The sequence below is a fragment of the Balaenoptera acutorostrata genome, chromosome X (genome assembly GCF_949987535.1).
Source record: "Balaenoptera acutorostrata chromosome X, mBalAcu1.1, whole genome shotgun sequence".
Classification (NCBI taxonomy): Eukaryota; Metazoa; Chordata; class Mammalia; order Artiodactyla; family Balaenopteridae; genus Balaenoptera; species Balaenoptera acutorostrata.
In genome coordinates, this window is record NC_080085.1 from 32232087 (window position 1) to 32244981 (window position 12895).

At 32.9% G+C, this 12895-nt stretch overlaps 1 protein-coding gene across 1 annotated transcript in view; it reads left to right on the forward strand.

Annotated features, from left to right (window-relative positions):
- Positions 1-12895, forward strand: part of CFAP47 (cilia and flagella associated protein 47) — a gene marked incomplete at its 5' end in the record, with an annotated part of 301208 nt that overhangs the window by 187964 nt on the left and 100349 nt on the right.

The window sequence follows — 12895 nt, forward strand, 5'->3', positions numbered from 1 at the left end:
TTTTTCGTGTCATATTGAAGATGCATGTTTTTAAATTCAATTGTGTGAAGTGTTTGATCACTTTGTATTAAATGACCAATGTGGGTCTGAAATAAAAATCAACTCATTATAAGTTTTCTGAAACACATTTTAAATGTAATGTTGAACATTAATAATTTTAACTTTTCATCTATTTTTTACTACTTCCACTAAAATTACAACTACTGTGATCCATTTTATAAAGTTCAATTTCAGGGCTAAAAGGAACACATATGTTAAGGGTTTTGATATAAATAACCAATTTACTCTCCTGAATGGTTATCCTATTGCACTTCATGCTGCCATCAGGAGTGTATTACAGACATAACTGCCTATTTTCTTGAACCTTGTAAGCCCTGAGTATCAGCATTCTCCTTAATTTCCAGCAGTCTCATTGTGGGAAAATTGTATCTTATCATCATTGCAAATTTTCTATTTTTTATTAATGCTGAAGCTGAACACTATCATTTACCTGTTAGAGTTCTCATCTTTCCTGATCATCTCTTCATGCTTGTGGTATGAAATAAGAAAAATTAAGAACATAATGTCATCTCATGTAAAATTCCCTTATGAATACTTTGGTTATGATGAGAAGAAGAGACATGCTGTTTAGTAAAACTTGACTGCAGGCTCAAGGAAGTCAGTATTTTAATGTGGAAGAGACTTGAGCATATATATAAGCAGAAGGAAGAAGCCAGGGTTGAGAAAGAGTTAAAGCTATAAAGGACATAGGGTTTAACCAGTGGGCCAAGGCTCTGGGAGGACTGGTATCAGAGTTGAGGTAGAAGGAAGAGCTATGAACAGGAGGGGCATTTCTACTTTTGAACAGGTGGAGGTAAGCTAAAACAAATGTCATTGTAGATAAATTGTAGGTAGTAGAGGGGCTTTGGAATTAAGAGCAGTTGGATTTATATTTTCATCTGCTGAGAAAAGGAGATACAGTAAGAGATTTGAAGAGTGGCACAGTAGGTTGAAATAACTGCTGGAGGGAAAGGAAGATGGAACTGACAAAATTCAAATAGAAAAGGTATTGTATTTGGCTGGAATTGGAAACCACAAATTTAGGTAGGCGCCAAGAAAGTATGTGTTTGTAAACTTTGTACCAGTTGTAGGGCTTAGAATTCCTGGTGTGGGAACACACAAGGCTGATTAATGGAACTTTCCAGGGAATGGAATTTTCAAGGCAGCTGCATAGCTATAAGAGTGTTATAAAAGCATATTAGGTCAATATTTTAACATTAAAATAAATTGTGAAATAATTTGTGGCTTCTTGATTTTCTTTAATTGGTAAAAAATTTTTTCTACTATGTAACAGAAAAAAACAGTAAGCTTGATAATTAAAAATGTATTAGTCTTTTGTAGTTTAAAACAGTCTTTTTTAAGTAAACTCACTCTCTCGGGTGAATGTTTAGACTCTTAGGTTCTCCCCCTTCTTCCTTCAACCCATGGAGTCTGGGGAATAAGAAAGACACTGACCTCTGATATCTTTCTCTCTTCCACTTTCTCCATTAGTTTATGAAAAGATTCCTCCTTTCCTTTTCTTGGTGATGGAGTCTCTCTGTCACTCTGTCATAACCTCCTCCTTCTTTCTTTTGTGGACTCTATTTTTTTTTTCTAGCCACCATGTACATGTCTTCTTGTAATCATATTTCTTGGCAACCTGGCCTCATAATTTGGCCTGAATTGTTGAAGGGCCACAAGGAAATATGACTGACAAGAAGAATAAAAATATTTAACACATATGCCAAATATACTCATTAGAGAAAGTACTACATTAAAACCTTCTCATTTAAATATTTGTAAATGTCTTAAAATTATTTCATGGTAGGACGATGGAATACCTTGCTGTCTTTCAAAAGAAGATGTAAATGTTCCTGCAGATGCTACATAATTCACAGAATCCCCTTAGGGAGGTTGATAGGAAGACTCAGTATAGCCCCAAGAGAGTGGTTGATGCGTGTGAGAGATCCCACAGTATTTCAGATCCTGCATTCCTCATCTCTCTTTCAGATAGATAGATAGACAGACAGACTTTATAGATATTTAAGATATACAGATGAAGATATCTTTCAAAAGTCACTGTTTTTCCAAGAAGGCAACAGTTTTAGAATTGTAAACTCATCATCAAACTTTTATATTGCCCAATTCTCCAACGTCTTTTCTTCTGCTATCTTGGCTGTTTTCATTTTAATCACTTCTCCCAGATATATTGCCCTTTGATATTCAAATAATCTATATATTATCTTTAATTAAATTCTATTTAATTTTTTAATTCTACTGTGTGTTGTCTATACATTCTTTCAGTTGACCATTATGCAAGGCAAGGTATCAAAAAGATTATATTTGAGGGATCTATTCATATCTGAATCTATGCCAACTTAAAAAAGTAATGCGATAGGGAGGCTAGAGAGGAGATGGCCTAAACACCTGGAGAATACTAGAGATGTGTCCAAAGCACACCATTAATGAGTCCCACGAGGACCAGAATGCTACAGAAAAGCTTTCAAATAGCATAGAAAACTAGGATTTGTTATGCATCCACTATGTACCACACTTAAGCTCTATAAATGTGACTATACCCAATCTTTACAAAATGACTCTTGGAGGTTTTTTCAATGTGGAACCTGAGGCTTAGAAATTTCCTAAAGCCATGCAGTGGGTAAGTGATGGAACAGGTTCTTGAACTCATCTTCTCCAGGACCACCTCACTGTCTTTCTAAGTTGTCTGCTTACAGATGGTGCTTTAAAAGCCCCATACTGGATTAACAGATGCGAACTATTATATATAGAATGGATAAACAACAAGGTCCTACCGTATAGCACAGGGAAGTATATTCAATATCCTGTGATAAGCCATAATGGAAAAGAATATGAAAAAGAATGTATATATACGTATAACTGAATCACTGTGCTGTACAGCAGAAATTAACATTGTAAGTCAACTATAGTTCAATAAAATAAATTTTAAAAAATAAATAAAAAAATAAAAGCCCCATACTGATAAGGCTCTAAAGAAAGGCACTTGCCCTTCTTTTTGCTTCCTCCCCACAGATCTCAGGGAAAGAGGCCTCCCTGCATCCTATCAAAGGACCTCAAGAAATGCCCCTGACTACCACTCCTTTCACATTTTCTCCGCTCTTCGGGACTCTCCTTTCTCTTTTTAACATTGCCATCAGACCCTAGCTCACATATGCTTGGATTTCCCATCTTGGCCGCCTTATTCGGCCAGGACATGTTCCCTTCCTCAGCGACTGGTATCCATGGACTCAATTCCCACAACCCTCTCTCGTCAGTAATTATGCCCTCCACCCCAGCCCCCTACTCTTAAGTTTCCTTCCTACTTAGCTGGAAGTAAAAGTGGAAAAAGGGAAGGTAGCTGTGAGTGGGAAGCAAGCATCTGAGTTGAAACATTAGAAATTAGGGCCCAGTGTATACATTAAGAATTTAAGGACCCATCTCCATTATATGTATGTGTGTGCCCTTGTTCATATAACCGTATTCCACACCTGCTACTTTATATGCTTGCTAATGGCAGGGGTTATATTAACTCATAGATTTGCTTCTAACTAAATGAGTATTTCAGTGTTGGCATGTATGTTGATAAAGCAGGACTTGAATATTCAGTCACTGTTCATTGAGCATCTGTTTTGTGCTGAAAACTGTCATATGCACATTTCAAAGCTACCTCATGTGTGGGATATACGTACACACAAAAATATATACACATTGTATTTTGATTTTGTGTGGTATTCTACTTGTGAAATATCACTATGGGTTATATACCTAAAAGTTGCATAAATGAATGAAACAGTAATAGATGTATGCAGAGTAGTTGTTTTGATTATTTCTGTTAAAGTAGCTGTAGTCTTGAGATTATTTGATCTTTTACTTAATACAAATTTAAATGCAATATTAGTGATTTGATTCAAATGTTTAAGTATAAGTGGATTCTTTTCCAGACATTAGTAGTTTTATTGAAGAGCAAAACAGAATAACAGCAGGGATAAAGGTATGCATACCAGTTAACATATTAGTTTTACAAATATCAACTTCCATTTTGAGGGTTGATAAAATATAAACAAGGTACTATGTTGAATTGTTGTTGACTCAGGTTGATTATGACCATGGTGTTCACTAGTAATATAGTAATAAAGCAAACAATATAACACAGTTACGATAAGTTAATCACACTTACGGGATGTGGAGAGGCAATACCCAGTGCATTTGATTTCACATATTTGAATTAGTTTATGAAAATCTTGCCCCTGGAGGCCCTCTGAATCTTATCTGAAGTACCTCCAGAGTTGAATAAATATTTATGTTAACTATGTAGTGATCATTGTACATTGCCAGTCAAGGTGTGCATAGCTTAATGCATAAGAGAGAGAAATAGGTGTAAGAAAAAGTCCCACGCTCTCAAAATCTCTCCCAAATTCAGACAGTCAACTATTTAAATATTTGAATTAATAAACCACTGGGAGATTTGAGATTGGTGGGCAGGAAAGTTGGAGTATCAAATATATAACAGTCTATTTATACCTTAGTTTAATTGGATTGTTTGTCTTAGTTTGATTTGCTCATAACAAATAGCTAACACTCATACTATGGAAAAGTAGACGTGAAATTACTGTTATAGCCACTTTTCAGACAAGTAATCTGAGACTCAACTTGCTTATAATTACTTTAATTATTTTTAGATACTGTTTGGGAGCCTTAATATTTGGAATTCCTTTTTTCTCACGTAGTAGCTTTCAAAATTCAGTAAGCAGTAATTGGAAACTTATCAAAATTTAGATTCTCAGGTTCACAGTTATTCTGATTCATTACGTCCGGGGTAAGACCCTACCATCACAAGTTATTCCAATGTAGGTTGTCAGAAGACAGCACTTTCAGAAATATTGCTCTTTACACAATGGTCTTGAAATATATTTTAATATCATACACCTCAATTAGTAAATATTTTTCAGCATTCACTTCAATGTATGCATATTTACTTGTGAAATATTTACATATAGCATCATCACCTCATATATTTAATGTCAGTAAAGCTTATCTCCTTTCCATAGAGAATTAACTATAATTTATAATGTTTCCCCCATGACCCAGTAGTTCAACTTACACAAATCCCATTTTAAAGATAACAAAATGTGCTTCCATTTAATTAAAGCGATAGGAATTTTTTTTTTGCATTTAGTCTTTAGTCCCCTCCCCACAAGACACAACTTTTTATTTTGAAAAATGTCACACCTACAGAAGATCATAGTACAATGAATAGTCCTATATTTTTCATACAGATTCATCTGTTTCATGAATTGTTAACTTTTGTGGAACTTGCTTTATATCCTATCTCTATCTGTAGATATATAATTTCGTCTCTAAAGTATGTATGGCCTTAGAAAAAGGACTTTCTCCAACATAATTGCAATGCCATTGTCATATACTAAGATTTAACCTAGATACATTAATATTTTTAAAATATTAAATATCCACAGTAAAACTTCTCCAATTGTCCCAAAAATGTTCCTTATAACTTTTAAAAATGTTATCTTTTTTCCAGTCTGGGATTCAATCAAGGATTATTCATTTCATTTGGTTTCCAATCTCTTACATCTCATTTAATCTAAAAATTCCCTCCTACCTTGTTTTGTCTTTTATGGTATTGGTATTTTGGAGAGTCCAGGCCAGTTGTCTTGTAGAATATTGCATGTTATGGATTTCTTTTTTTTTTTTTCTGTACAAAAATTTCTTTGTCTTTATTTCATATTATATATCTTGGAGGTCATATGATATTAAAAACTACCTAAATATATTTACAGCTCCATAATGTTACACTGCATTGATGTACTTTGATTTATCTTATCTTTGTTTCTTCATTATTCAATTCAGATTAAACATTTTGGTAAGAATATCACATATCGTGTACTTCTCATTGCAACACGTCCGGAGACACAAAGTCCCATTATTGGGGATACTAAGTTTAATCACTTGGTTAAGGTTGTGTCTGCCAGATCTTTATATTGTAAAGATTATCTTTTCCCTTTATAACTAATAAATAATTTGGGGGGGGGTGTGATAATTTGAGACAATGTGAATAACCTCTTCCCTTACAACCCTTCATTTGATGGTTTTAATATCCTTTCAGATATGCTTCCAGTATCAATTATTATGTCCATTATCCTTGCTATTTTTTATTAGCTGAGATTTTTAAATTAAAGAAAAAAGCTTTTTTCTCTGCTTCTCGCCTCCCCCCAACTCTTTTTATTTTTAAGTACGAGTACAGATTCATGGATTTTTTTAATCTTTTATATTTCAGCATTTATTGTTTTCAAATCCCCATCACATTATCATATTTAATCACTGAACATTTAATTTATAAAAATGTGAGGGGACCTAAATTCAGAAGACACAAGCTGTGTGACCTTGGGTAAGGAACTTTTATTTTCTTGGCTTTTGTATCTCCTAACACTGGGGGAGGTACCAGGTAATCTCTGAGCTTGCTTCTAGCTGGTGATTCTATGATTCTTTGACCACTGCATGTGTATTGTTTGATGGCCCACTCTTTATTCAGGGGAGGCTCCTTGATTTCTATCATTATCATTATATTTCTGAGTAATGTCCCTGAGTTTGGAAAAACAAAAACAAAGCCAGATGTTAACAGAAATGACTTTGACACCTACCTCTTCCTTCTCTGGATTTCTCTGTATCCAGATCTCTTGGAGGAACTTGTGGCTCTTATGAGTAATTCAAAAATACTAGAGCTAATATTTGTACAAATCCATAGCTATTATATCAATAGAAAAGAATAATCTCTCACTCCTTTTCCTTTTTCTTCTTGCATTGAAGACTATTGAACTTGTTTGACGCATTTTTGAATTATAGCAAATTTTTATGGTTTTTGAAAAGACATTCATTCAAAGAGTAGTGCCAGAGGGACTTCCCTGGTGGTTCAGTGGTTAAGACTCTGCGCTTCCACTGCAGAGGGCATGGGTTCTATCCCTGGTGGGGGAAGTTCCACATGACCTACTATGCGGCCAAAAAGGAAAAAAGAAAAAAGAAAAGAGTAGTGCCAGAGCAGACTGGGAAAAGACAGTTCCAGACCTTTTTCTTTTTTATTTCTTTCTATTACTGATTCCCTTATGGTCCAAAGAACACAATCTGTATGATTTAGAGTATTTTAAATTTGTTGAGGTTTGTTTTATGACCCAGTATATGGTCTCTCTTGGTGAATGTCCCATAGGACTTGAAACAAATAAGTATTCTTCTGTTGTTTTATGGAGGGTTTTACATATCTCATTCAAATTCTCAGTTAATTTTGTTATTTGGGTCTTCTGTATCCTTGCTGATTTTCTGACTAGTAGTTTTACCTATCACTTGGTGAGAGGGGGATATTAAATCACACAACTATAATGGTATATTTATTTCTTCTTTCCCCTCTATTGAATTTTGCTTCATATAAGTTGAGGCTTTGTTATTTGTTATAGACACATTAGTATTATATGTCTTCCTGGTGTATCCATATTTTATAATTATGTATTGCCCTTCTTTGTCTCTAGTAATTTTCTTTTCTCTGAAGTTTGCTTTATATGCTAGTGATGTAACCATTTTTGTTTTTTAAAATTAACATTTTCATGGTACATCTTTTATCATCCTTTTTCTTTCAAACTACCTATGTCATTAAATTTGGAGAAGTCTATTTTAGACAGAACATTGTCGGACCATGTTATATATAAATATTTCAACTCTACCCTGACTAGCTACCCTTTCCCTCAGCCTGCTACCCCAACAAGAGAATTGGAGTGCCGCCTGTTTCTACCAAGCAAGAGATAGAAGATCAACTCCCCTCCCCTTTATTTTTCGGCCCCCCTTAGTTGATCTGGGTTGGAGACTTGTTCAGTGCCTTGTCCGGTATATATGAGAGGCAGTATGGAAACCTGGAAACTCACCACCATGTCGTTCCTCAAGTCCCAAGGTCCCTAAGCAGGCTGCCTTCTTCTTTCATATTTCAGAGTCTCCCCATCCTTGTCTGTTGTGTGTTATGTCTGGCAATTTTTAGTTGTAAGAGGGGGAGCCTAGGAGGAATGGGGCTACTTCATTTTTGTGGATTTTTATTATTATTCTTTTGGACACTCCCTAATTTGGCCAGTGGGACCCTTTACAAGACAATCCCTAAGTCCTTTTGATCGTCTTCGTTAGTTTTTGAATATTTTGTTACTTTCTGGCAGTATAAGATGTTCTAGTTTCACCTAGCACTCAACTTGCTGTAAAACTAGAATTCGGCATTTTTCAATGGTTTGCTATACAGAGACAAGGTATTTAGTGTCCAAGATATGGGCACTAGATGTGCTCATTGCTGCTAGGATGTTCCTTTCAGGGGACAGAACAAAGAAGTATAATTATTAAAATAATTATTAAAAACAATTATCTCATACTGATACCTCCTATTCCGATCCTACACCATAGGGTTCTTCCTCAATTCACCTCACTTTCTCTTCTCCCATGTGAAAAACCTCACTCCCAACACATCAATTCAGTACCCATTTGCTCTATCATACCTATATACCCCTTATATTTTCTAAATTACTATATTCTTAACTACCAAGAAAAAGAGAGAGAGAAGGAAAGAAAAAGGAACTGAAAACTACTAAATCTAAAGCTATCTTTGCAGTTGATTTTTCCTCCTGGAATATATTATACTACAATAGAACAGTCAGAGAACTATGGCCAAAATATTCTTTAATTAATTCTTTATTCTGTATAGTTTTGTTGTCAATTTATATAAAGATGGATTCTTTAATTTTTAATTTGAATTCAGTTTTAGCTTTGCTTTTTCACACTTTCTAAATTTATTTTTGAATTTGTAAAACACGTATTGTTCAAAACTCAAAGCTATGTAAAATGTTCTACTTAAAGAAATCCCATTCCCATAACTCAACCATCCACCACTTTCTCAAACAATCATATAGATGACCATCATCATTTGATTCTGATTTATCCATACTGTGTTTATTTTTGCAAAAATGAGTATATATGAATAAATGCATATGTACACACATGGTTCTGTTTCATCCTCTATCTTACACAAAGGTAGAATACTGTATAATTTCTTTTGCACCTTGCTAACTCCACCTAATTATATGTCTGGAATCCTAGTAAAATAGTTAATAGACATCTTTCTCATAGATTTTTATGACTTTTTAGTACCTCAGTTTTTTTCCTGCACTATTGTTTATACACAACTAGTCTCCAGTGCATAGATCTTTTCATTATTTCTAATAATTTGCTATACAAATACTGCTATGCAAATAATGCCTTTGTATATTTAAGGTGTATTTCTACAAGTAGTATTGATGGGCAAAATGGTAAATATATATACAATTTTACTGTATGTTACAAAAATCCCCTTCTTAGAAGTTGTAACACTCCCATTCCTTTCCAAGGCATCAGCTGATATCTAGTTCAGTATACTTAAAATTATAAATTTCTGTGCTGACAGAGTTTTTTACTTTTTATACATGGTAGCACTAAAAGCAAGTACATGTTATGTAGCCCATAAGCACGTTTTGAAAAATTGATTGATTTTTGCATATATTAGTTTAAATTATTAACATTGCAAAAGTGTATATTTATACATGTGTAAATATTAACTACTACAATCCATTTTTATGTGGTAGGTTCAAACAGGCTCTCAGTAACATCTTTTATTTGAATAGTTTAAATTAAAATTCCAAGAATTTATGAGTTGATTTTATAATATTTTTTGAGTATTATAGAGAAAATCATTAATAGTGTTGAATGTGTTCTTCAAAAATGCCATTTAAATCTCATCTTAAAATGTACTTTGAAAATGATCATCTCAGAAATTTCCCATTAGAAGGAAGTTTTGATTCTATTTCAATCTCCACTGATGTTTTTCCTCTTGAATGTGACATTGAAGTGTAATATCTCTTTATATATTTTTTTTGATTAGGTCAGGAGAAGCACAAGCGTCTTGTCCTGGCTCCATACCGGGACAGCTTCCTCGAAGAGACTCTGCCTTCAAGCTTAGTGGTCTGAGTCACACAAAAGGTACAGTATTTCTGCCTTATATTCTGTCATTCTATATGCTATCGCATTTCAGAGATGATGAAATATATGTCTTGTTGTCTTAATAAATATTTAATGAAAATTAAATGTACAAGTTAAAAATTTTGACACAAATTTTAGTAAGTTGATAGAAAAACATGGAGAGTATAACCTTTACATATAGTCATTATATCTTCACTTTTTTTTTTTCATTCCTTATCGCATGAATACAACTTGCAAAAAATCTTATCTCTGAGATTGTGAATGGTTGAATGTCATACCACTTAATACATAACTGTGTGAGTCAAAGAAGATTTTGGAAAATTAAAAATACCTAGTGTGCTAAAGCTGCTCGCACTTATGAAAATAATTCCATCTTTGCAAAGCTGACAATTCCCTGAAAATGTATTATAGGGTGTACATGTATTAGTAATCCCAACTGCATATTGATGAATAGGAAAAAAAAAATCTAAGGCATAAGAAATAATGAATTTGCTTAAAAATCTAAAGCTCACAAAATATGAATTTGCTTAAAATACTTTTCATTACAAGAAACTAATCATAATAATTATTGTACATATAAAATACAAATTATCTTAACATAATTATTATAAAAATAATAACTAAAATCAGTAACTACTACTAACATTCCAATATAAGTGGGTTCATGACTTTCGTTTATATTTACTATAGTCATTTTTATTAGCATCCTGAACCTCATTAATTTATTTCATTTGATACTCACAACAACTCCATTGTATAGGTGTTATTATTATTATTATTGAATCAAGGAGATTGCAATTCAGAAAAATTAACTTACACAAAATCAAAACAGTTGCTTACTGGCAAAGCCGAACTACCGTATGTCTGATTTCAACATCTTTGTTTTCTCTTTCTTTGCAATGTATTAAAAGGAGTATGAACTGCAGTTCACAAAAGAGGAAGTACTGCTGTCCAAATAATGACTGAAAATATGTTCAAAGTCCCTAATATTCAAATAGATCTTGATTTAAATGATAGCCAGCTAAGTTTTCTTTTTCCTTTTTAAAAAATTTTTTCTATTTCAATTAAACTGTGATGAAATTGGAACAAACACTGATTAGTGGAGTATAAATCACTACATAATTTCTGAAAAGCACTTTGTGTAATGTATATAAAGAAACTTAGACATTATCACGTTTTGGACCCAGTAATTCCAATTCCGGTGAGATCTTTACAAGAAATAATCAAAAGATGGATTATTTATCCACAGAGATGTTTGATATTGAATTATTTATAACAGCAAAAAATTGGAAATCACCTCAATGCCAAATAACAACTTTGTTGTATTTGTAGTAACTATTTATATGTCTGCTTATATTTTAATTTTACTTATCCATTAAATATATGAGACATTTTCTTTTTTTTTCATTTTTTCCATTGATTCTGCACTTTCAAAGCCTTTCTACATTTGAGTCAATTGAAACTTCACCTCTATTTTCTTTTTTTCTTCTCCTTTGTTTATAATGGGGAAAGAGTTATAGGTAGGTAGGTATCTTTTTCATTTGCTCCTTTAATTCATCCAGATTTTGCTTTTTTGCTCTGTAATTACAATCTAATTTGATTCTGCCTTAATTAGCAAGATTTCCATCTTTTAATTGAATAATAATTATTATTCTGTTGTTATTTATTTTTGCAATGTGACATCCTATATTCAATCATCTATACTCTGTTACATAGATCTGTATTTCCGGGCTTGTTCCAGTGCCATACGGTTTAAATCCTACAGGTTTATGTTTTCTTATTTTATTTCTATTTTCTCATTATCATTTAAGTCATTTCTTTCCTTTTATCATCTATTTATCCTTCTGGAAAAAAATTTAGAACAACTTTTTAACAAGTTCTGAAAAGTCCCAGTAAACATTTGATTGAAATTACATTAAACCTATAGACAAATTTGGGAAGAACTACATCTTTACAATATTTAATCTTCTTATCCATGACCACTTATTTCCTCAATATTTTTGAGCACAGTATTTATAAATATTAATAAAGTTCTTTTTTCCATGAAAAAAACATAAAGTTTCCAGTGGCAGTACTTTTATTTAAATAATACAAATAATGGGTAAAGGCGGTCAAAAGGTAAATAAATTAATAAAATGGCAGGGAGTCATTCACTCTAAACATAGAGTATGGGAATTATGGAAATTATTGTTTCTTTTACCAAAGTCAACAATCTTATTGCATTAGTTTATAAAATTTTCATCTTTGTTTACTAATTTTAGACTACTTATATATTGAAATGACTGCTTATTTTTTGTTTGTTTGTTTCTTTTTAAACTCCTGGTTCTTTATTCTGCAGCAAATGATTTTTAAGATATTTTCAAATTAAAAACTAACTAAATAATCCAGTTAGCAATTATATATAATGTAATTTCTATGCAACACAGAGACCAACATTTTGTGTTCCATTTAAAAATTTTCAAATTTGAAAAATTATAAATGTACTTTCTTTTTTTTAAATTTTGCTTTGTATATTTTAAGGCAATGCCGTTTGGTACATAGATATTTATTTATTTTTTAATATTTATTTATTTATTTGGCTGTGCCAGGTCTTAGTTCAGCATGTGGGATCTTCATTGCCATGTGCGGGGTCTTCGTCGTGGCATGCAGGATCTTTAGTTACGGCATGCGGAATCTTTAGTTGCAGCATGTGGGATCATTAGTTGCAGCATGTGGGATCTTTAGTTGAGGCATGTGAACTCTTAGTTGCAGCATATGGGATCTAGTTCCCTGACCAGGGATCGAACCCGGGCCCCCTGCATTGGGAGAGCAG